The 24,781-nt window shown below is 41.7% G+C and overlaps 2 pseudogenes; both read left to right on the plus strand.

Annotated features, from left to right (window-relative positions):
• Positions 1-204: 204 nt before the first annotated feature.
• LOC145877515 (uncharacterized) lies at positions 205-5,852 on the plus strand (annotated as a pseudogene).
• A 385-nt stretch (positions 5,853-6,237) lies between these two features.
• On the plus strand, positions 6,238-11,884 carry LOC145877516 (uncharacterized; annotated as a pseudogene).
• The last annotated feature ends 12,897 nt before the right edge of the window (positions 11,885-24,781 follow it).

Raw genomic sequence — 24,781 nt, forward strand, 5'->3', positions numbered from 1 at the left:
CTCAATCAAAGCTTCTGAACATAAGACAGGGGGCATTAGAAGTGGTTTTTAGATCTGAAAAATTTGCCAGTCATTTAAAAAATAAATAGACATTTGTGGAATGTAGTGAACAATTATACACTTCAGGAGAAAGGAGGTATTATAAGGATGCACTGATCAGAGATTTAGACTAAATTAATCAAATGCTTGGTCTAATGATATTCTATGTACAATACTTCCTGTGGTCACCAGGACAGAGCCAGCCCGTCCCCCTCCACTCTGCCGGAGTCCCCTGGTCACAACTCTCCTGGTAGCACCTTACTGCTGGGTCTGAAGAGGGTGTCTGTGCTGCTGGTCGACTGCAGGAAAACACCAGGGCAGAGTGGAACTGTGAGAGGGGGGCACGAGGAGGAGGGAGATTTGATTTCATCAAGTAAGAACAATGGGGTGTGTGGATGAGACTACAATCTGCTTCTGCAACTTCTGTTAATTGATTGATTAACAGTATACACTCAGTAGCCAGTAAAATGTCGATCCAGTTTCGTGAATGGGGGGGTTGTACCTAATAAACTGGCCACTGAGTGTATATTGATAAGGGCGGCAGGTAGGGCGGCAGGTAAGCCTTATAACTGTGGTCAGTGTGGGAAGAGCTTTGCTGTATCAGAAAAACTAACTAGACACCAGCGAATACACACAGGAGAGAAGCCTTATAGCTATGATCAGTGTTGGAAGAGCTTCAGTCAGTCAATCAACCTGACAACACACCAACTAACACACACAGGAGAGAAGCCTTATAGCTGTGATCAGTGTGGGAAGAGCTTCAATCAGTCAGGGACCCTGATTTCACACTAGAGAGAAACCCTATGTCTGTCTATGTGGAAAGAGCGTTTGCTCATTTAGGTCCAGAAAACAAAAATGTGCCATATTTCATCTCCCTCCTATCCTCCCCCGGTTCCAGATCCCTAAAAAAGAACCAATAGAAAACATCTAGTGAACAGTCATATCCATCTCCTATTGTTAAACAGTTGACTTAGTCTGATCACCATGGTAACCTCTGTAGAGCATAATATTCAGCTCTGATCTAGGATCAGGTCTAAATGGATAAATCTTATCGTTGATAGAAAATGTCATAGTGATCCTGTGTGTGTGTGGGGGTGGGGGGTTAAATTGTATCTTCTTTCATACACTCATAATACTATTATTATTAAACGTCATTATGTAGAATAATGTTTCAACAATAGGTGTATATTGATGGATTCAATTTATCAATACATTCAATCCATTATCTTCTAAACAAAACTTTATCACTTAAATTGTGTATTTTATATATCTACAGTGGGGCTAAAAAAGTATTTAGTCAGCCACCAATTGTGCAAGTTCTCCCACTTAAAAAGATGAGAGGCCTGTAATTTTCATCATAGGTACACGTCAACTATGACAGACAAAATGAGGGAAAAAAATCCAGTAGGATTTTTTATGAATTTATTTGCAAATTATGGTGGAAAATAAGTATTTGGTCACCTACAAACAAGCAAGATTCCTGGCTCTCACAGACCTGTAACTTCTTCTTTAAGAGGCTCCTCTGTCCTCCACTCGTTACCTGTATTAATGGCACCTGTTTGAACTTGTTATCAGTATAAAAGACACTTGTCCACAACCTCAAACAGTCACACTCCAAACTCCACTATGGCCAAGACCAAAGAGCTGTCAAAGGACACCAGAAACAAAATTGTAGACCTGCACCAGGCTAGGAAGACTGAATCTGCAATAGGTAAGCAGCTTGGTTTGAAGAAATCAACTGTGGGAGCAATTATTAGGAAATGGAAGACATACAAGACCACTGATAATCTCCCTCGATCTGGGGCTCCACGCAAGATCTCACCCCGTGGGGTCAAAATGATCACAAGAACGGTGAGCAAAAATCCCAGAAGCACACGGGGGGACCTAGTGAATGACCTGCAGAGAGCTGGGACCAAAGTAACAAAGCCTACCATCAGTAACACACTACGCCGCCAGGGACTCAAATCCTGCAGTGCCAGACGTGTCCAGGCCCGTCTGAAGTTTGCTAGAGAGCATTTGGATTATCCAGAAGAGGATTGGGAGAATGTCATATGGTCAGATGAAACCAAAATCTAACTTTTTGGTAAAAACTAAACTCGTCGTGTTTGGAGGACAAAGAATGCTGAGTTGCATCCAAAGAACACCATACCACTGTGAAGCATGGGGGTGGAAACATCATGCTTTGGGGCTGTTTTTCTGCAAAGGGACCAGGACGACTGATCCGTGTAAAGGAAAGAATGAATGGGGGCATGTATCGTGAGATTTTGAGTGAAAAACCTCCTTCCATCAGCAAGGGCATTGAAGATGAAACGTGGCTGGGTCTTTCAGCATGACAATGATCCCAAACACACCGCCCGGGCAACGAAGGAGTGGCTTCGTAAGAAGCATTTCAAGGTCCTGGAGTGGCCTAGCCAGTCTCCAGATCTCAACCCCATAGAAAATCTTTGGAGGGAGTTGAAAGTCTGTGTTGCCCAGCGACAGCCCCAAAACATCACTGCTCTAGAGGATATCTGCATGGAGGAATGGGCCAAAATACCAGCAACAGTGTGTGAAAACCTTGTCAGTTTTGACATTTGTAAAAAAAATATATATACCACTTCCGTCTGAAAGATTTGGCAAAGAGATTGAAAATGTTGTGGAAAGTAGTGATCAGTGACACACTTCAGGAGAAATGTGATATTACAAGTATGCACCAATCAATCAGAGATTTAGACTAAAGTAATCAAATGTTTGGTCTAATGATATTCTATGTACAATACTTCCTGTGGTCACCAGGACAGAGCTAGCCCGTCCCCCTCCACCCTGCCGGAGTCCCCTGGTCACAACTCTCCTGGTAGCACCTTACTGCTGGGTCTGAAAAGGGTGTCAGTGCGGCTGGTCAACTGCAGGAAAACACCAGGGCAGAGTGGAACTGTGAGAGAAGGACACGAGGAGGGAGATTTGAATTCATCAAGTAAGAACAATGGGGTGTGTGGATTAGACTACAATTTGCTTCTCCAACTTCTGTTAATTGGTTGATAAGCAGTAAACATACACTCAGTGGCCAGCAAATTGTCGATCCAGTTTTGTGAACGGAGGGGAGTGTACTTAATAAACTAAGTGTATATTGATAAGGGCAGCAGGTAGGTTAGTGGTTAAGAGCGTTGAGCCACTAATAAAGGTTGCTGGTATGAATCTCTGAGCTGACTAGATGAAAAATCTGTCTGTGCCCTTGAGCAAGGTACTTAACCCTGATTGCTCCTGTAAGTTGCGCTGGAGAAGAGAGTCTGCTAAATAACACATTTAAAAAATATATATAGTATTTGTTTATGGACCTATATTTCCAAAACATAGTTATTCAATGTCTTTGTTTCACAGGGGACAGCACTAACCATTCTCTCAGTTGGAGGGGCATGTCATCTGCGGAGCCTCAACAACATTGTTGCTGACGAGACAGAGAAGTGTCTCTATAGATCAGAACACCCCAAGAAACACCAGCAGAGACGTATAGGGAAGAAACCTCAACACTGCTGCTCTGACTGTGGGAAGAGTTTCACTAGCAGGAGTGACTTCATTATTCACCAGTGGATTCACCCCCGAGAGAAACCGTACTGCTGCTCTCAGTGCGGGAAGAGTTTCACTGCTTCTAACGCCTTCCAATCTCGCCTGCAAATTCATGCAGGGGAGAGGCCTTACCCTTGCCTTGATTGTGGAAAGAGCTTCAATCAGTCAAGCAACCTGACTACACACCAGCTAACACACGCAGGAGTGAAGCCTTATAGCTGTAATCAGTGTGGGAAGAGGTTCAATCAGTCAGTCCACCTGACAACACACAAGCTAAGACACACTGGAGTGAAGCCTTATAACTGTGATCAGTGTGGGAAGAGCTTCGCTGTTGCTTACACCCTGAATAGACACAAGCTAACACACACTGGAGAGAAGTCTTATAGCTGTGATCAGTGTGGGAAGAGCTTTGCTCGAGCTTCCTCCTTGACTAGACACCATCGAACACACCGTAGAGAGAAGCCTTATATCTGTGATTAGTGTGGAAAGCGCTTCGGTCAATCAGGGAGCCTGAATTCACACCAGCGAACACACACTCGAGAGAAACCCTATGTCTGTCTGTGTGGAAAGAGCTTTACTCATTTAGGGCCAATGAAAAAACACCAGAAAACAAAAACGTGCCATATTTCATCTCCATCCTATACCTGACAGCGGTTATAGATCCCTAAAGAAAGGATCAATAGATAACATCTAGTGAACAGTCATATCCATCTACCATTCTTAAACAGTTGCATTAGTCTGATCACCATGGTAACCTCTGTGCAGCATAATATGCAGCTCTGATCTAGGATCAGGTCTCCCCTGTGTTTATGTAATATCACACATTGGGATCTAAATGGATAAATGTTATCATAGAAAATGTTGTGTGTGTGTGTGAGAGAGAGAGGGGTGGGCTGTTGATAACTGTATCTTCTTTCATATACTCATGATACTGTTGTTATTAAATGTCATGAGGAATAATGTTTCAACAATATGTGTATATTCATGTATTCAATTGATCAATAACTTGTTTAGAAGATAATGGATTTAATTTCACTAATTTTATATTTTTATAATAATATCTAAATTGATTAAAATGACAAACAACTAATCCATAATGCATTGGATAATAAGGTCAAGGCAAGAACTAGGCATACTGTCTTGTAACAACGGTTATTGTAATAACTTTTAGATTTATAATGTAATAAAACTGGTAAATGTTGGTTAATAATAAAATATAGAATTGTTATCGGAATAACTTTTCCATTTAATGTAATAAGTTACGTTATCAGTCAGGTGAGTAATAACTTCAAGCGATCATGTAATAACACCTAAACTAATGTTTTATGTTACTACACTAATGTTAATGCACATATCACCCTCCACCACTTGCAAACCCACACACACAATCCTATGCCCTTGTACTAGTACACTAACACACATTCTAATCATCAAATTGTTTTGGTCGCATACACATATTTAGCAGTAGCGTGAAAGAGGGGTTGGCAGGTGGTGGGACACAATGCAGATAGCCTGGTTAGCCAATGTGCGGGAGCACTGGTTGGTCGGGCCAATTGAGGTAGTACGTACATGAATGTATAGTTAAAGTGACTATGCATATATGATAAACAGAGTAGCAGCAGCATAAAAGAGGGGTTGGGGGGGGGGGGGCACACAATGCAAATAGTACCGGTAGCCATTTGATTACCTGTTCAGGAGTCTTATGGCTTGGGGGTAAAAACTGTTGAGAAGCCTTTTTGTCCTAGACTTGGCACTCCAGTACCGCTTGCCATGCGGTAGTAGAGAGAACAGTCTATGACTGGGGAGGCTGGGGTCTTTGACAATTTTTAGGGCCTTCCTCTGACACCGCCTGGTGTAGAGGTCCTGGATGGCAGGCAGCTTAGCCCCAGTGATGTACTGGGCCGTACGCACTACCCTCTGTAGTGCCTTGCGGTCGGAGGCCGAGCAATTGCCGTGCCAGGCAGTGATGCAACCGGTCAGAATGCTCTCAATGTTGCAGCTGTAGACCCTTTTGAGGATCTCAGGACCCATGCCACATCTTTTTAGTTTCCTGAGGGGGAATAGGCTTTGTCGTGCCCTCTTCATGACTGTCTTGGTGTGTTTGGACCATGTTAGTTTGTTGGTGATGTGGATGCCAAAGAACTTGAAGCTCTCAACCTGCTCCCTCATTAAAATGCAAATCAATTTATAACATTTTTAACATGCGTTTTCTGGATTTTTTTGTTGTTATTCTGTCTTTCACTGTTCAAATAAACCTACAATTAAAATGATAGACTGATAATTTCTTTGTTAGTGGGCAAACGTACAAAATCAGCAGGGGATCAAATACTTTTTTCCCTCACTGTATGAACCCAGAACTAAATAGAGCGGCTGACCAAATACGTGAGACATTAGTTCTGGGTTAACCAAGATTAACTCCGAGGTTAAAGATGTGTTCAACTCCAATGAATGCTCAATCAAAGCTTCTGAACATAAGACAGGGGGCATTAGAAGTGGTTTTTAGATCTGAAAAATTTGCCAGTCATTTAAAAAATAAATAGACATTTGTGGAATGTAGTGAACAATTATACACTTCAGGAGAAAGGAGGTATTATAAGGATGCACTGATCAGAGATTTAGACTAAATTAATCAAATGCTTGGTCTAATGATATTCTATGTACAATACTTCCTGTGGTCACCAGGACAGAGCCAGCCCGTCCCCCTCCACTCTGCCGGAGTCCCCTGGTCACAACTCTCCTGGTAGCACCTTACTGCTGGGTCTGAAGAGGGTGTCTGTGCTGCTGGTCGACTGCAGGAAAACACCAGGGCAGAGTGGAACTGTGAGAGGGGGGCACGAGGAGGAGGGAGATTTGATTTCATCAAGTAAGAACAATGGGGTGTGTGGATGAGACTACAATCTGCTTCTGCAACTTCTGTTAATTGATTGATTAACAGTATACACTCAGTAGCCAGTAAAATGTCGATCCAGTTTCGTGAATGGGGGGGTTGTACCTAATAAACTGGCCACTGAGTGTATATTGATAAGGGCGGCAGGTAGGGCGGCAGGTAAGCCTTATAACTGTGGTCAGTGTGGGAAGAGCTTTGCTGTATCAGAAAAACTAACTAGACACCAGCGAATACACACAGGAGAGAAGCCTTATAGCTATGATCAGTGTTGGAAGAGCTTCAGTCAGTCAATCAACCTGACAACACACCAACTAACACACACAGGAGAGAAGCCTTATAGCTGTGATCAGTGTGGGAAGAGCTTCAATCAGTCAGGGACCCTGATTTCACACTAGAGAGAAACCCTATGTCTGTCTATGTGGAAAGAGCTTTGCTCATTTAGGTCCAGAAAACAAAAATGTGCCATATTTCATCTCCCTCCTATCCTCCCCCGGTTCCAGATCCCTAAAAAAGAACCAATAGAAAACATCTAGTGAACAGTCATATCCATCTCCTATTGTTAAACAGTTGACTTAGTCTGATCACCATGGTAACCTCTGTAGAGCATAATATTCAGCTCTGATCTAGGATCAGGTCTAAATGGATAAATCTTATCGTTGATAGAAAATGTCATAGTGATCCTGTGTGTGTGTGGGGGTGGGGGGTTAAATTGTATCTTCTTTCATACACTCATAATACTATTATTATTAAACGTCATTATGTAGAATAATGTTTCAACAATAGGTGTATATTGATGGATTCAATTTATCAATACATTCAATCCATTATCTTCTAAACAAAACTTTATCACTTAAATTGTGTATTTTATATATCTACAGTGGGGCTAAAAAAGTATTTAGTCAGCCACCAATTGTGCAAGTTCTCCCACTTAAAAAGATGAGAGGCCTGTAATTTTCATCATAGGTACACGTCAACTATGACAGACAAAATGAGGGAAAAAAATCCAGCAGGATTTTTTATGAATTTATTTGCAAATTATGGTGGAAAATAAGTATTTGGTCACCTACAAACAAGCAAGATTCCTGGCTCTCACAGACCTGTAACTTCTTCTTTAAGAGGCTCCTCTGTCCTCCACTCGTTACCTGTATTAATGGCACCTGTTTGAACTTGTTATCAGTATAAAAGACACTTGTCCACAACCTCAAACAGTCACACTCCAAACTCCACTATGGCCAAGACCAAAGAGCTGTCAAAGGACACCAGAAACAAAATTGTAGACCTGCACCAGGCTAGGAAGACTGAATCTGCAATAGGTAAGCAGCTTGGTTTGAAGAAATCAACTGTGGGAGCAATTATTAGGAAATGGAAGACATACAAGACCACTGATAATCTCCCTCGATCTGGGGCTCCACGCAAGATCTCACCCCGTGGGGTCAAAATGATCACAAGAACGGTGAGCAAAAATCCCAGAAGCACACGGGGGGACCTAGTGAATGACCTGCAGAGAGCTGGGACCAAAGTAACAAAGCCTACCATCAGTAACACACTACGCCGCCAGGGACTCAAATCCTGCAGTGCCAGACGTGTCCAGGGCCGTCTGAAGTTTGCTAGAGAGCATTTGGATTATCCAGAAGAGGATTGGGAGAATGTCATATGGTCAGATGAAACCAAAATCTAACTTTTTGGTAAAAACTAAACTCGTCGTGTTTGGAGGACAAAGAATGCTGAGTTGCATCCAAAGAACACCATACCACTGTGAAGCATGGGGGTGGAAACATCATGCTTTGGGGCTGTTTTTCTGCAAAGGGACCAGGACGACTGATCCGTGTAAAGGAAAGAATGAATGGGGGCATGTATCGTGAGATTTTGAGTGAAAAACCTCCTTCCATCAGCAAGGGCATTGAAGATGAAACGTGGCTGGGTCTTTCAGCATGACAATGATCCCAAACACACCGCCCGGGCAACGAAGGAGTGGCTTCGTAAGAAGCATTTCAAGGTCCTGGAGTGGCCTAGCCAGTCTCCAGATCTCAACCCCATAGAAAATCTTTGGAGGGAGTTGAAAGTCTGTGTTGCCCAGCGACAGCCCCAAAACATCACTGCTCTAGAGGATATCTGCATGGAGGAATGGGCCAAAATACCAGCAACAGTGTGTGAAAACCTTGTCAGTTTTGACATTTGTAAAAAAAATATATATACCACTTCCGTCTGAAAGATTTGGCAAAGAGATTGAAAATGTTGTGGAAAGTAGTGATCAGTGACACACTTCAGGAGAAATGTGATATTACAAGTATGCACCAATCAATCAGAGATTTAGACTAAAGTAATCAAATGTTTGGTCTAATGATATTCTATGTACAATACTTCCTGTGGTCACCAGGACAGAGCTAGCCCGTCCCCCTCCACCCTGCCGGAGTCCCCTGGTCACAACTCTCCTGGTAGCACCTTACTGCTGGGTCTGAAGAGGGTGTCAGTGCGGCTGGTCAACTGCAGGAAAACACCAGGGCAGAGTGGAACTGTGAGAGAAGGACACGAGGAGGGAGATTTGAATTCATCAAGTAAGAACAATGGGGTGTGTGGATTAGACTACAATTTGCTTCTCCAACTTCTGTTAATTGGTTGATAAGCAGTAAACATACACTCAGTGGCCAGCAAATTGTCGATCCAGTTTTGTGAACGGAGGGGAGTGTACTTAATAAACTAAGTGTATATTGATAAGGGCAGCAGGTAGGTTAGTGGTTAAGAGCGTTGAGCCACTAATAAAGGTTGCTGGTATGAATCTCTGAGCTGACTAGATGAAAAATCTGTCTGTGCCCTTGAGCAAGGTACTTAACCCTGATTGCTCCTGTAAGTTGCGCTGGAGAAGAGAGTCTGCTAAATAACACATTTAAAAAATATATATAGTATTTGTTTATGGACCTATATTTCCAAAACATAGTTATTCAATGTCTTTGTTTCACAGGGGACAGCACTAACCATTCTCTCAGTTGGAGGGGCATGTCATCTGCGGAGCCTCAACAACATTGTTGCTGACGAGACAGAGAAGTGTCTCTATAGATCAGAACACCCCAAGAAACACCAGCAGAGACGTATAGGGAAGAAACCTCAACACTGCTGCTCTGACTGTGGGAAGAGTTTCACTAGCAGGAGTGACTTCATTATTCACCAGTGGATTCACCCCCGAGAGAAACCGTACTGCTGCTCTCAGTGCGGGAAGAGTTTCACTGCTTCTAACGCCTTCCAATCTCGCCTGCAAATTCATGCAGGGGAGAGGCCTTACCCTTGCCTTGATTGTGGAAAGAGCTTCAATCAGTCAAGCAACCTGACTACACACCAGCTAACACACGCAGGAGTGAAGCCTTATAGCTGTAATCAGTGTGGGAAGAGGTTCAATCAGTCAGTCCACCTGACAACACACAAGCTAAGACACACTGGAGTGAAGCCTTATAACTGTGATCAGTGTGGGAAGAGCTTCGCTGTTGCTTACACCCTGAATAGACACAAGCTAACACACACTGGAGAGAAGTCTTATAGCTGTGATCAGTGTGGGAAGAGCTTTGCTCGAGCTTCCTCCTTGACTAGACACCATCGAACACACCGTAGAGAGAAGCCTTATATCTGTGATTAGTGTGGAAAGCGCTTCGGTCAATCAGGGAGCCTGAATTCACACCAGCGAACACACACTCGAGAGAAACCCTATGTCTGTCTGTGTGGAAAGAGCTTTACTCATTTAGGGCCAATGAAAAAACACCAGAAAACAAAAACGTGCCATATTTCATCTCCATCCTATACCTGACAGCGGTTATAGATCCCTAAAGAAAGGATCAATAGATAACATCTAGTGAACAGTCATATCCATCTACCATTCTTAAACAGTTGCATTAGTCTGATCACCATGGTAACCTCTGTGCAGCATAATATGCAGCTCTGATCTAGGATCAGGTCTCCCCTGTGTTTATGTAATATCACACATTGGGATCTAAATGGATAAATGTTATCATAGAAAATGTTGTGTGTGTGTGTGAGAGAGAGAGGGGTGGGCTGTTGATAACTGTATCTTCTTTCATATACTCATGATACTGTTGTTATTAAATGTCATGAGGAATAATGTTTCAACAATATGTGTATATTCATGTATTCAATTGATCAATAACTTGTTTAGAAGATAATGGATTTAATTTCACTAATTTTATATTTTTATAATAATATCTAAATTGATTAAAATGACAAACAACTAATCCATAATGCATTGGATAATAAGGTCAAGGCAAGAACTAGGCATACTGTCTTGTAACAACGGTTATTGTAATAACTTTTAGATTTATAATGTAATAAAACTGGTAAATGTTGGTTAATAATAAAATATAGAATTGTTATCGGAATAACTTTTCCATTTAATGTAATAAGTTACGTTATCAGTCAGGTGAGTAATAACTTCAAGCGATCATGTAATAACACCTAAACTAATGTTTTATGTTACTACACTAATGTTAATGCACATATCACCCTCCACCACTTGCAAACCCACACACACAATCCTATGCCCTTGTACTAGTACACTAACACACATTCTAATCATCAAATTGTTTTGGTCGCATACACATATTTAGCAGTAGCGTGAAAGAGGGGTTGGCAGGTGGTGGGACACAATGCAGATAGCCTGGTTAGCCAATGTGCGGGAGCACTGGTTGGTCGGGCCAATTGAGGTAGTACGTACATGAATGTATAGTTAAAGTGACTATGCATATATGATAAACAGAGTAGCAGCAGCATAAAAGAGGGGTTGGGGGGGGGGGGGCACACAATGCAAATAGTACCGGTAGCCATTTGATTACCTGTTCAGGAGTCTTATGGCTTGGGGGTAAAAACTGTTGAGAAGCCTTTTTGTCCTAGACTTGGCACTCCAGTACCGCTTGCCATGCGGTAGTAGAGAGAACAGTCTATGACTGGGGAGGCTGGGGTCTTTGACAATTTTTAGGGCCTTCCTCTGACACCGCCTGGTGTAGAGGTCCTGGATGGCAGGCAGCTTAGCCCCAGTGATGTACTGGGCCGTACGCACTACCCTCTGTAGTGCCTTGCGGTCGGAGGCCGAGCAATTGCCGTGCCAGGCAGTGATGCAACCGGTCAGAATGCTCTCAATGTTGCAGCTGTAGACCCTTTTGAGGATCTCAGGACCCATGCCACATCTTTTTAGTTTCCTGAGGGGGAATAGGCTTTGTCGTGCCCTCTTCATGACTGTCTTGGTGTGTTTGGACCATGTTAGTTTGTTGGTGATGTGGATGCCAAAGAACTTGAAGCTCTCAACCTGCTCCCTCATTAAAATGCAAATCAATTTATAACATTTTTAACATGCGTTTTCTGGATTTTTTTGTTGTTATTCTGTCTTTCACTGTTCAAATAAACCTACAATTAAAATGATAGACTGATAATTTCTTTGTTAGTGGGCAAACGTACAAAATCAGCAGGGGATCAAATACTTTTTTCCCTCACTGTATGAACCCAGAACTAAATAGAGCGGCTGACCAAATACGTGAGACATTAGTTCTGGGTTAACCAAGATTAACTCCGAGGTTAAAGATGTGTTCAACTCCAATGAATGCTCAATCAAAGCTTCTGAACATAAGACAGGGGGCATTAGAAGTGGTTTTTAGATCTGAAAAATTTGCCAGTCATTTAAAAAATAAATAGACATTTGTGGAATGTAGTGAACAATTATACACTTCAGGAGAAAGGAGGTATTATAAGGATGCACTGATCAGAGATTTAGACTAAATTAATCAAATGCTTGGTCTAATGATATTCTATGTACAATACTTCCTGTGGTCACCAGGACAGAGCCAGCCCGTCCCCCTCCACTCTGCCGGAGTCCCCTGGTCACAACTCTCCTGGTAGCACCTTACTGCTGGGTCTGAAGAGGGTGTCTGTGCTGCTGGTCGACTGCAGGAAAACACCAGGGCAGAGTGGAACTGTGAGAGGGGGGCACGAGGAGGAGGGAGATTTGATTTCATCAAGTAAGAACAATGGGGTGTGTGGATGAGACTACAATCTGCTTCTGCAACTTCTGTTAATTGATTGATTAACAGTATACACTCAGTAGCCAGTAAAATGTCGATCCAGTTTCGTGAATGGGGGGGTTGTACCTAATAAACTGGCCACTGAGTGTATATTGATAAGGGCGGCAGGTAGGGCGGCAGGTAAGCCTTATAACTGTGGTCAGTGTGGGAAGAGCTTTGCTGTATCAGAAAAACTAACTAGACACCAGCGAATACACACAGGAGAGAAGCCTTATAGCTATGATCAGTGTTGGAAGAGCTTCAGTCAGTCAATCAACCTGACAACACACCAACTAACACACACAGGAGAGAAGCCTTATAGCTGTGATCAGTGTGGGAAGAGCTTCAATCAGTCAGGGACCCTGATTTCACACTAGAGAGAAACCCTATGTCTGTCTATGTGGAAAGAGCTTTGCTCATTTAGGTCCAGAAAACAAAAATGTGCCATATTTCATCTCCCTCCTATCCTCCCCCGGTTCCAGATCCCTAAAAAAGAACCAATAGAAAACATCTAGTGAACAGTCATATCCATCTCCTATTGTTAAACAGTTGACTTAGTCTGATCACCATGGTAACCTCTGTAGAGCATAATATTCAGCTCTGATCTAGGATCAGGTCTAAATGGATAAATCTTATCGTTGATAGAAAATGTCATAGTGATCCTGTGTGTGTGTGGGGGTGGGGGGTTAAATTGTATCTTCTTTCATACACTCATAATACTATTATTATTAAACGTCATTATGTAGAATAATGTTTCAACAATAGGTGTATATTGATGGATTCAATTTATCAATACATTCAATCCATTATCTTCTAAACAAAACTTTATCACTTAAATTGTGTATTTTATATATCTACAGTGGGGCTAAAAAAGTATTTAGTCAGCCACCAATTGTGCAAGTTCTCCCACTTAAAAAGATGAGAGGCCTGTAATTTTCATCATAGGTACACGTCAACTATGACAGACAAAATGAGGGAAAAAAATCCAGCAGGATTTTTTATGAATTTATTTGCAAATTATGGTGGAAAATAAGTATTTGGTCACCTACAAACAAGCAAGATTCCTGGCTCTCACAGACCTGTAACTTCTTCTTTAAGAGGCTCCTCTGTCCTCCACTCGTTACCTGTATTAATGGCACCTGTTTGAACTTGTTATCAGTATAAAAGACACTTGTCCACAACCTCAAACAGTCACACTCCAAACTCCACTATGGCCAAGACCAAAGAGCTGTCAAAGGACACCAGAAACAAAATTGTAGACCTGCACCAGGCTAGGAAGACTGAATCTGCAATAGGTAAGCAGCTTGGTTTGAAGAAATCAACTGTGGGAGCAATTATTAGGAAATGGAAGACATACAAGACCACTGATAATCTCCCTCGATCTGGGGCTCCACGCAAGATCTCACCCCGTGGGGTCAAAATGATCACAAGAACGGTGAGCAAAAATCCCAGAAGCACACGGGGGGACCTAGTGAATGACCTGCAGAGAGCTGGGACCAAAGTAACAAAGCCTACCATCAGTAACACACTACGCCGCCAGGGACTCAAATCCTGCAGTGCCAGACGTGTCCAGGCCCGTCTGAAGTTTGCTAGAGAGCATTTGGATTATCCAGAAGAGGATTGGGAGAATGTCATATGGTCAGATGAAACCAAAATCTAACTTTTTGGTAAAAACTAAACTCGTCGTGTTTGGAGGACAAAGAATGCTGAGTTGCATCCAAAGAACACCATACCACTGTGAAGCATGGGGGTGGAAACATCATGCTTTGGGGCTGTTTTTCTGCAAAGGGACCAGGACGACTGATCCGTGTAAAGGAAAGAATGAATGGGGGCATGTATCGTGAGATTTTGAGTGAAAAACCTCCTTCCATCAGCAAGGGCATTGAAGATGAAACGTGGCTGGGTCTTTCAGCATGACAATGATCCCAAACACACCGCCCGGGCAACGAAGGAGTGGCTTCGTAAGAAGCATTTCAAGGTCCTGGAGTGGCCTAGCCAGTCTCCAGATCTCAACCCCATAGAAAATCTTTGGAGGGAGTTGAAAGTCTGTGTTGCCCAGCGACAGCCCCAAAACATCACTGCTCTAGAGGATATCTGCATGGAGGAATGGGCCAAAATACCAGCAACAGTGTGTGAAAACCTTGTCAGTTTTGACATTTGTAAAAAAAATATATATACCACTTCCGTCTGAAAGATTTGGCAAAGAGATTGAAAATGTTGTGGAAAGTAGTGATCAGTGACACACTTCAGGAGAAATGTGATATTACAAGTATGCACCAATCAATCAGAGATTTAGACTAAAGTAATCAAATGTTTGGTCTAATGATATTCTATGTACAATACTTCCTGTGGTCACCAGGACAGAGCTAGCCCGTCCCCCTCCACCCTGCCGGAGTCCCCTGGTCACAACTCTCCTGGTAGCACCTTACTGCTGGGTCTGAAGAGGGTGTCAGTGCGGCTGGTCAACTGCAGGAAAACACCAGGGCAGAGTGGAACTGTGAGAGAAGGACACGAGGAGGGAGATTTGAATTCATCAAGTAAGAACAATGGGGTGTGTGGATTAGACTACAATTTGCTTCTCCAACTTCTGTTAATTGGTTGATAAGCAGTAAACATACACTCAGTGGCCAGCAAATTGTCGATCCAGTTTTGTGAACGGAGGGGAGTGTACTTAATAAACTAAGTGTATATTGATAAGGGCAGCAGGTAGGTTAGTGGTTAAGAGCGTTGAGCCACTAATAAAGGTTGCTGGTATGAATCTCTGAGCTGACTAGATGAAAAATCTGTCTGTGCCCTTGAGCAAGGTACTTAACCCTGATTGCTCCTGTAAGTTGCGCTGGAGAAGAGAGTCTGCTAAATAACACATTTAAAAAATATATATAGTATTTGTTTATGGACCTATATTTCCAAAACATAGTTATTCAATGTCTTTGTTTCACAGGGGACAGCACTAACCATTCTCTCAGTTGGAGGGGCATGTCATCTGCGGAGCCTCAACAACATTGTTGCTGACGAGACAGAGAAGTGTCTCTATAGATCAGAACACCCCAAGAAACACCAGCAGAGACGTATAGGGAAGAAACCTCAACACTGCTGCTCTGACTGTGGGAAGAGTTTCACTAGCAGGAGTGACTTCATTATTCACCAGTGGATTCACCCCCGAGAGAAACCGTACTGCTGCTCTCAGTGCGGGAAGAGTTTCACTGCTTCTAACGCCTTCCAATCTCGCCTGCAAATTCATGCAGGGGAGAGGCCTTACCCTTGCCTTGATTGTGGAAAGAGCTTCAATCAGTCAAGCAACCTGACTACACACCAGCTAACACAAACTGGAGTGAAGCCTTACAGCTGTGATCATTGTGGAAAGAGCTTCAGTCAATCATTAAACCTGAAAACACACCAGCTAACACACACTGGAGAGAAACATTAAATAGACATACAGTACCAGTCAAAAGTTTGGACACACCTACACATTCCAGGGTTTTTCTTAATTTTTTTGTATTTTCTACATTGTAGAATAATAGTGAAGACATAAAAACTATTGACGTAACACATATGGAATCATGTAGTAACCAAGAAACGTGTTAAATAATTCAAAATATATTTTATATTTAAGATTCTTCAAAGTAGCCACCCTTTGCCTTGATGACAGCTTTGCACACTCTTGGCATTCTCTCAACCAGCTTCATGAGGTAGTTACCTGGAATGCATTTCAATTAACAGGTGTGCCTTGTTAGAAGTTAATTTGTGGTATTTCTTTCCTTCTTAAGGCCTTTGAGCCAATCAGTTGTGTTGTAACAAGGTAGGGGAGGTATTCAGAAGATGTCCCTATTTGGTAAAAGACCAAGTCCATATTAGGGCAAGAACAGCTCAAATAAGCAAAGAGAAACAACAGTACATTACTTTAAGACATGGTCAGTCAATATGGAATATTTCAAGAACTTTGAAAGTTCGCAAAAACTTAAATCTGAAATTGATTGATTTCAACTGGTCTAATGTCCATTGCTCGTGTTTCTTGGCCCAAGCAAGTCTGTTCATCCAATTGGTGTCCTTTATTAGTGGTTTCTTTGCAGCATTTCAACCATGAAGGCCTGATTTCACGCAGTCTCCTCTGAACAGAGAAGGTTAAATTAAAGGTTTAAATAAAAAATACAAAAACAGTTGATGTTAAGATGTGTCTGTTACTTGAACGCTGTGAAGCATTTATTTGGGCTATAATTTCTGAGGCTGGTAACTAATGAGCTTATACTCTGCAGCAGACGTCACTCTGGGACTTCCTGTGGCGGTCCTCATGAGAGCGCTCATCATAGTGCTTGATGGTTTTTCCGAATGACTATACACTTTTCTTATTTGAGCTGTTCTTGCCATAATATGGACTTGGTCATCTTCCGAATACCACCCCTACCTTGTCACAACACAACTGATTGGCTCAAACGCATCCAGGTGACTACCTCATGAACCTGGTTGAGAGAATGCCAAGAGTGTGCAAAGCTTTCATCAAGACAAAGGGTTGCTACTTTGAAGAATCTAAAATATGTTTTGATTTGTTTAACACTTTTTTTGGTTACTACATGATTCTATATGTGTTATTTCATAGTTTTGATGTCTTCTTGTTAAGATGGCGCCGAAGAGGATGGCTGACGTTTTACATGCCTGGCTGAAACACATTATCGCTTTTGGCAAGTGGCCGATCAGAGTACTATGGGCTTAGGCGCGTGCCCGAGTTGACCCCATGCTTTATTTTCTTTCGTCTGTTTACCTAAACGCAGATTCCCGGTCGGAATATTATCGCTTTTTTACGAGAAAAATTGCATAAAAATGGATTTTAAACAGCGGTTGACATGCTTCGAAGTACGGTAATGGAATATTTCGAATTTTTTTGTCACGAAATGCGCCATGCTCGTAACCCTTATTTACCCTTTCGGATAGTGTCTTGAACGCACGAACAAAACGCCGCTATTTGGATATAACTATGGATTATTTTGAACCAAACCAACATTTGTTATTGAAGTAGAAGTCCTGGGAGTGCATTCTGACGAAGAACACCAAAGGTAATAACATTTTTGTTATAGTAAATCTGACTTTGGTGAGTGCTAAACTTGCTGGGTGTCTAAATAGCTAGCCCTGTGATGCCGGGCTATCTACTGAGTATATTGCAAAATGTGCTTTCACCGAAAAGCTATTTTAAAATCGGACATATCGAGTGCATAGAGGAGTTCTGTATCTATAATTCTTAAAATAATTGTTATGCTTTTTGTGAACGTTTATCGGGAGTAATTTAGTAAATTGTTAGTAAATTCGCCGGAACTTTGCAGGGGGTATGCTAGTTCTGAACGTCACATGCTAATGTAAAAAGCTGTTTTTTGATATAAATATGAACTTGATTGAACAAAACATGCATGTATTGTATAACATAATGTCCTAGGTGTGTCATCTGATGAAGATCATCAAAGGTTAGTGCTGCATTTAGCTGTCTTCTGGGTTTTTGTGACATTATATGCTAGCTTGAAAAATGGGTGTCTGATTATTTCTGGCTGGGTACTCTGCTGACGTAATCTAATGTTTTGCTTTCGTTGTAAAGCCTTTTTGAAATCGGACAGTGTGGTTAGATTAACGAGAGTCTTGTCTTTAAAATGCTGTAAAATAGTCATATGTTTGAGAAATTGAAGTAATAGCATTTCTAAGGTATTTGAATAATGCGCCACAGGATTCCACTGGCTGTTACGTAGGTGGGACGATTTGGTGCCACCTACCCTAGAGAGGTTAAAACAGGCCAACATTCACAAAGCCGCGGGGCCAGATGAATTACCAGGACGTGTACTCAAAGCATGCGTGGACCAACTGGCAAGTGTCTTCACTGACATTTTCATCCTCTCCCTGACTGAGTCTGTAATACCTACATGTTTCAAGCAGACCACCATAGTCCCTGTGCCCAAGGAAGCAAAGGTAACCTGCCTAAATGATTACCACCCCGTTGCACTCACGTCGGTAGCCATGAAGTGCTTTGAAAGGCTGGTCATGGCTCACATCAACAGCATCCTCCCAGATAGCCTAGACCCACTCCAATTCGCATATCGTCCCAACAGATCCACAGATGATGCAATCTCAATTGTACTCCACACTGCCTTTTCCCACCTGGACAAAAGGAACACCTGTGTGAGAATGCTGTTCATTGACTACAGCTCAGCGTTCAACACCATAGTGCCGATGAAGTTCATTACTAAGCTAAGGACCCTGGGACTAAACACCTCCCTTTGCAACTAGATCCTGGACTTCCTGATGTGCTAACCCCAGGTGGTAAGGGTAGGCAACAACACATCCGCCACGCTGATCCTCAACACAGGGGCCCCTCAGGGGTGTGTACTTAGTCCCCTCCTGTACTCCCTGTTCTTCCACGACTGCGTGGCCAAACACGACTCCAACACCATCATTAAGTTTGCTGACGACACAACAGTGGTAGTCATGATCAACGATGAGACAGCCTATAGGGAGGAGGTCAGAGAACTGGCAGTGTGGTGCCAGGACAACAACTTCTCCCACAATGTGAGCAAGACAAAGTAGCTGATCGTGGACTACAGGAAAAGGAGGGCCGAACAGGCGCCCATTAACATCAACGGGGCTGTAGTGGAGCGGATTGAGAGTTTCAAGTTCCTTGGTGTCCACATCACCAACGATCTATCATGGCCCAAACACACCAAGACAGTTGTGAAGAGGGCACGACAAATCCTATTCCCCCTCATGAGACTAAAAAGATTTGGCATGGGTCCTCAGACTCCAAAAGGCTCCTTAACAGCTTCTACTCCCAAGCCGTAAGGCTGCTGAACAATTAATCAAATGGCCACCGGACTATTACATTGACCCCCCCCTCTCATTTGTTTTGTACACTGCTGCTACTCGCTGTTTATTATCTATGCATAGTCACTTCACCCCTACCTACGTGTACAAATTACCTCTAACCTGTACCCACCACACTGACTCGGTACCGGTACCCCCTTTATATAGCCTCGTTATTGTTATGTTATTGTGTTACTTTTTATACATTTTTATTTTAGTTCATTTGGTAAATATTTTCTTAACTCTTCTTGAACTGAACTGTTGGTTAAGGGCTTGTAAGTAAGCATTTGATGGCAAGGTCTGCACTTGTTTTCGGCGCATGTGACAAATCAAGTTTGATTTGATTCTCTATTATTCTACAATGTAGAAAATAGTAAAAAAAAAAAAAAATGTAAACCTTGAATGGGGAGGTGTGTCCAAACCTTTGACTGGTACTGTATGTGGGAAGAGCTTTGTTCATTTAGGGCCAATGAGAAAACACCAGAAAGCACAAGCATGACATATTTCATCTCCCTCCTATCCGGACCGTTCCAGATCCATAAATAAAGGATCAGTAGAAAACATCTAGTGAACAGTCATATCCATCTCCCATTCTTAAACAGTTGACTTAGTCTGATCACTATGGTAACCTCTGTGGAGCATAAAATGCAGTTCTGATCTAGGATCAGGTCACCCCTGTGTCTATGTAATATCACACATTTGTGATTTGAGTGGATAAATGTTATCATAGAATGTCACAGTGAACCTGTGTGAGTGAGGGGGATGTTGATAATTGTATCTTTCATATACTCATGATACTATTGTTATTAAATGTCACGAGGAATAATGTTTCAACAATAGGTGTATATTCATGTATTCAATTGATCAATAAATTCAATACATTGTATTCTAAACATGAATATATCACTTCAATGTTATATTTGTATTATTATAATAAACAAATCTAAATTGATTTATGTTCCGAAAACTAATCAATATTACTTTGGATAATAATATCCATGAGGTCCAGGCATGAACTATGCATGTTGTGTCTTGTAACAACGGTTAATGTAATAACTTTTAGATTTATGTAATAAAACCAGTAAATGTAATATCTTGTTGGTTAATATGATAAAATGTTGAATTGTTATAGTATAACTTTTTCCATTTAAAGTAATAAATTACATTATCAGGTGAATAACAACTTTTGTGATCAATAAAGTAATAACTTCAACCGATCATGTAATAACACTGAAATCAATGTTTTATGTGTTACTTTACTGATGTTAATGCCCACCACCCTCCACCAAACCGACACACACAAATCTAGCGCAGCGCTATTCAGTCTGGTATTTACGAGGCTAACCTTACTGGGCCTCAGCCAATAAAAATATCTGGACTCTCGAAGAGAACCTTCTAAAGTGATGTTAGGATATATACAGTTGAAGTCGGAAGGTTACATACACTTAGGTTGGAGTCATTAAAACTCGTTTTTCAACCACTCCACAAATTTGTTGTTAACAAAATATAGTTTTGGCAAGTCAGTTAGGACATCTACTTTGTGCATGACACAAGTCATTTTTCCAACAATTGTTTACAGACAGATTATTTCACTTACAATTCACTGTATCACAAGTCTAGTAGGTCAGAAGTTTACATACACTAAGTTAATTGTGCCTTTAAACAGATTGGAAAATTCCAGAAAATTATGCCATGGCTTTAGAAGCTTCTGATAGGCTAATTGACATCATTTGAGTCAATTGGAGGTGTACCTGTGGATGTATTTCAAGGCCTACCTTCAAACTCAGTGCCTCTTTGCTTGACATCATGGGAAAATCAAAAGAAATCAGCCAAGACCTCAGAAAAAAAATTGTAGACCTCCACAGGTCTGGTTCATCCTTGGGAGCAATTTCCAAATGCCTGAAGGTACCATGTTCATCTGTACAAACAATAGTATGCAAGTATAAACACCATGGGACCACGCAGCTGTCATACCGCTCAGGAAGGAGACGCGTTCTGTCTCCTAGAGATGAACATACTTTGGTGTGAAAAGTGCAAATCAATCCCAGAACAACAGCAAAGGACCTCGTGAAGTTGCTGGAGGAAACGGGTACAAAAGTATCTATATCCACAGTAAAACGAGTCCTATATCGACATAACCTGAAAGGCCGCTCAGCAAGGAAGAAGCCACTGCTCCAAAACCGCCATAAAAAAGCCAGACTACGGATTGCAACTGCACATGAGGACAAAGATTGTACTTTTTGGAGAAATGTCCTCTTGTCTGATGAAACCAAAATAGAACTGTTTGGCCATAATGACAATCGTTATGTTTGGAGGAAAAAGGGGGAGGCTTGCAAGCCGAAAAACACCATCCCAACCGTGAAGCATGGGGGTGGCAGCATCATGTTATGGGGGTGCTTTTCTGCAGGAGGGACTGGTGCACTTCATAAAATAGATCGCATCACGAGGAAGGAAAATTATGTGGATATATTGAAGCAACATCTCAAGACATCAGTCAGGAAGTTAAAGCTTGGTCGCAAATGGGTCTTCCAAATGGACAATGACCCCAAGCATACGTCCAAAGTTGTGGCAAAATAGCTTAAGGACAACAAAGTCAAGGTATTGGAGTGGCAATCACAAAGCCCTGACCTCAATCCTATAGAAAATTTGTGGGCAGAACTGAAAAAGCGTGCACAAGCAAGGAGGCCTACAAACCAGACTCAGTTACACCAGCTCTGTCAGGAGGAATGGGCCAAAATTCACCCAACTTATTGTGGGAAGCTTGTGGAAGGCTACCCAAAAGGTTTGACCCAAGTTAAACAATTTAAAAGCAATGCTACCAAATACTAATTGAGTTTATGTAAACTTCTGACCCACTGGGAATGTGATGAAAGAAATAAAAGCTGAAATAAATAATTCTCTCTACTATTATTCTGACATTTCACATTCTTAACTTCACTAGGGTAGGGGGCAGCATTCGGAATTTTGGATGAAAAGCGTGCCCAAATTAAACTGCCTGATACTCAGGCCCAGAAGCTAGGATATGCATATTTGGATAGAAAACACTCTAAAATTTCCAAAACTGTTAAAATAATGTCTGTGAGTATAACAGAACTGATATGACAGGCGAAAACCTGAGGAAAATCCATCCAGGAAGTACTATTATTTTTGAAAGGCTGTTTTTCCATTGAAAGCCTATCCACCATACAGAGACTTAGGACCCAGTTCACGATCTCTATGGCTTCTTCTACATGTGGCCAGTCTTTAGGCATTGTTTCAGGCTTTTACTCTGAAAAATGAGGGAGATACAGAACTTTCAATGAGTGGACAGTGGAAATTTCCAGACATGAGTCCAGCGCATGATCGGGAGCGCACCTTTCTTATTTCTCCTTTTCTATTGATGAAGCTTTTGTCCGGTTGAAATATTATTGATTATTTATGACAAAAACAACCTGAGGATTGATTTTAAACATCGTTTGACATGTTTCTACGAACTTTTATTGTACTTTTTTAGACTTTTGAGAGCGCGCTTTGTGCCTTTTGGATTACTGAACTAAACGCACCAACAAAAGTGAGATTTTTGGACATAAAGAGGGACAATATCGAACAAAACAAACATTTATTGTGTAACATGAAGTCCTGGGAGTGCCACCAGATGAAGATCAAAGGTTAGTGATTCATTTCATCGCTATTTCTGACTTTTATGAGTCCTCCGCTGGAAAATGTCTGTATGGTTTCTTGTGGCTAGGCACTGTCCTAACACAATCGCATGGTGTGCTTTCACCGTAAAGCCTAATTGAAATCGGACACTGTGGTTGGATTAACAAGAAGTTTATCTTTAAAATGGTGTATAATACTTGTATGTTTGAGGAATTTTAATTATGGGATTTCTGTTGTTTGAATTTGGCGCCTTGCAATTTCACTGGCTGTTGTCGAGGTGGGAGGCTAATGACACCAGAGAGGTTAAAATAAAGAGGTGATCCTAACACCTAAAACAGGGAATCTTTACTAGGATTAAATGTCAGGAATTGTGGAAAACTGAGTTTAATTGTAGTTGGCTAAGGTGTATGTAAACTTTGACTTCATCTGTAAGTTATCCTGTATGAGCTTTTGTGCCGAATACATTACGTTGTTACAGGTGTCACGCTTATGGGCATGTGGCAGCACTGTGTAGGAGGGAGGTTCCTAGGTGTGAGAAGTGTGCAGAAGGGCATGAAAGAAAGGAATGTGTAGCATTGGGGAAAGTAGCGGTATGTGTTAATTGTAGGGGTGCCCATGGGGCTGGTGATCAGAAATGTCCTGTGCGCGAGAGACAGGTTGAGGTTTCCAGGATTAGAGTAGTGCAGACATTGTCATATGCTGAGGCAGTGAAGAAAATATAGGAAGATGAGTCAAAGGGGAGAGATCCTGAGAGGAGTGGTGTGAGTAGTAGATCTGTTACCAGCACAAAGGGATAAACCAACAAGTGATATATGTTTCAGTAAGATTGGAGTTTTGGAATTAATAGCATTGATTATCAACTGTACTGCTGGGATGGAATGTAAGTCGCAGAAAATAGAGGTTGTGGTGGCAGCTACAGAGAGGTATTGGGTGTGCGAGATTTGACATCAGAAGAGTTACAGGGTGTGTTAAGTGGCTGTTGGCCTGAAGTAGGACTAAATATATTTAAATAGTGGAGTATGGTTTTTATTTATTATTTTTTTAGTGAGTGTAGCATTAGATGGTAGTTTTATATTTTTGTATTATTATTATTTAAGCAAAGTATAAGGGAGTTATACTCCAGTCTAGTAGGTGGCGGTAGTGCAACATTTATTGGATGCCAACTGCCGTCAAACCTCATTGAAGAAGAAGGGAAACTTGGGTTCCAAGTGTCTCTCTGGTAAAAATAGGCGATAACAGACAAAAGGATTCTTGGTGGATAGGGTGTTGAACGTTTTCTTGACTTTAATAGATCAGATAAAATATTATCCATGATCTTTTTATTTGTCACAACTTAAAAAGAGTTTTGATGTTTAAAAGGAAGTGTGATTGCTCTGGTCTAGCTGTTCTTTATCTGAACGCTGTGACAAAGACAGTAAATGTGTACACTACAGTTACTTAACCTGTTATGGCTAGGGGGCAGTATTTTCACGGCTGGATAAAAAACGTACCCGATTTAATCTGGTTACTACTCCTGCCCAGTAACTAGAATATGCATATAATTATTGGCTTTGGATAGAAAACACCCTAACGTTTCTAAAACTGTTTGAATGGTGTCTGTGAGTATAACAGAACTCATATGGCAGGCAAAAACCTGAGAAGATTTCATGCAGGAAGTGGCCTGTCTGACAAGGTGTCGTTCTTCTTGTCTCTGTTTATTGAAAAGTGAGGATCTTAGCTGTCCCGTGACACTTCCTACGGCTGCCATAGGCTCTCAGAAGGCGGCAAAACGCTGAATCGTGGCTTTGCAGGC

Source organism: Salmo salar, chromosome 03, assembly GCF_965601325.2.
Source record: "Salmo salar chromosome 03, fSalSal1, whole genome shotgun sequence".
Taxonomy (NCBI): domain Eukaryota; kingdom Metazoa; phylum Chordata; class Actinopteri; order Salmoniformes; family Salmonidae; genus Salmo; species Salmo salar.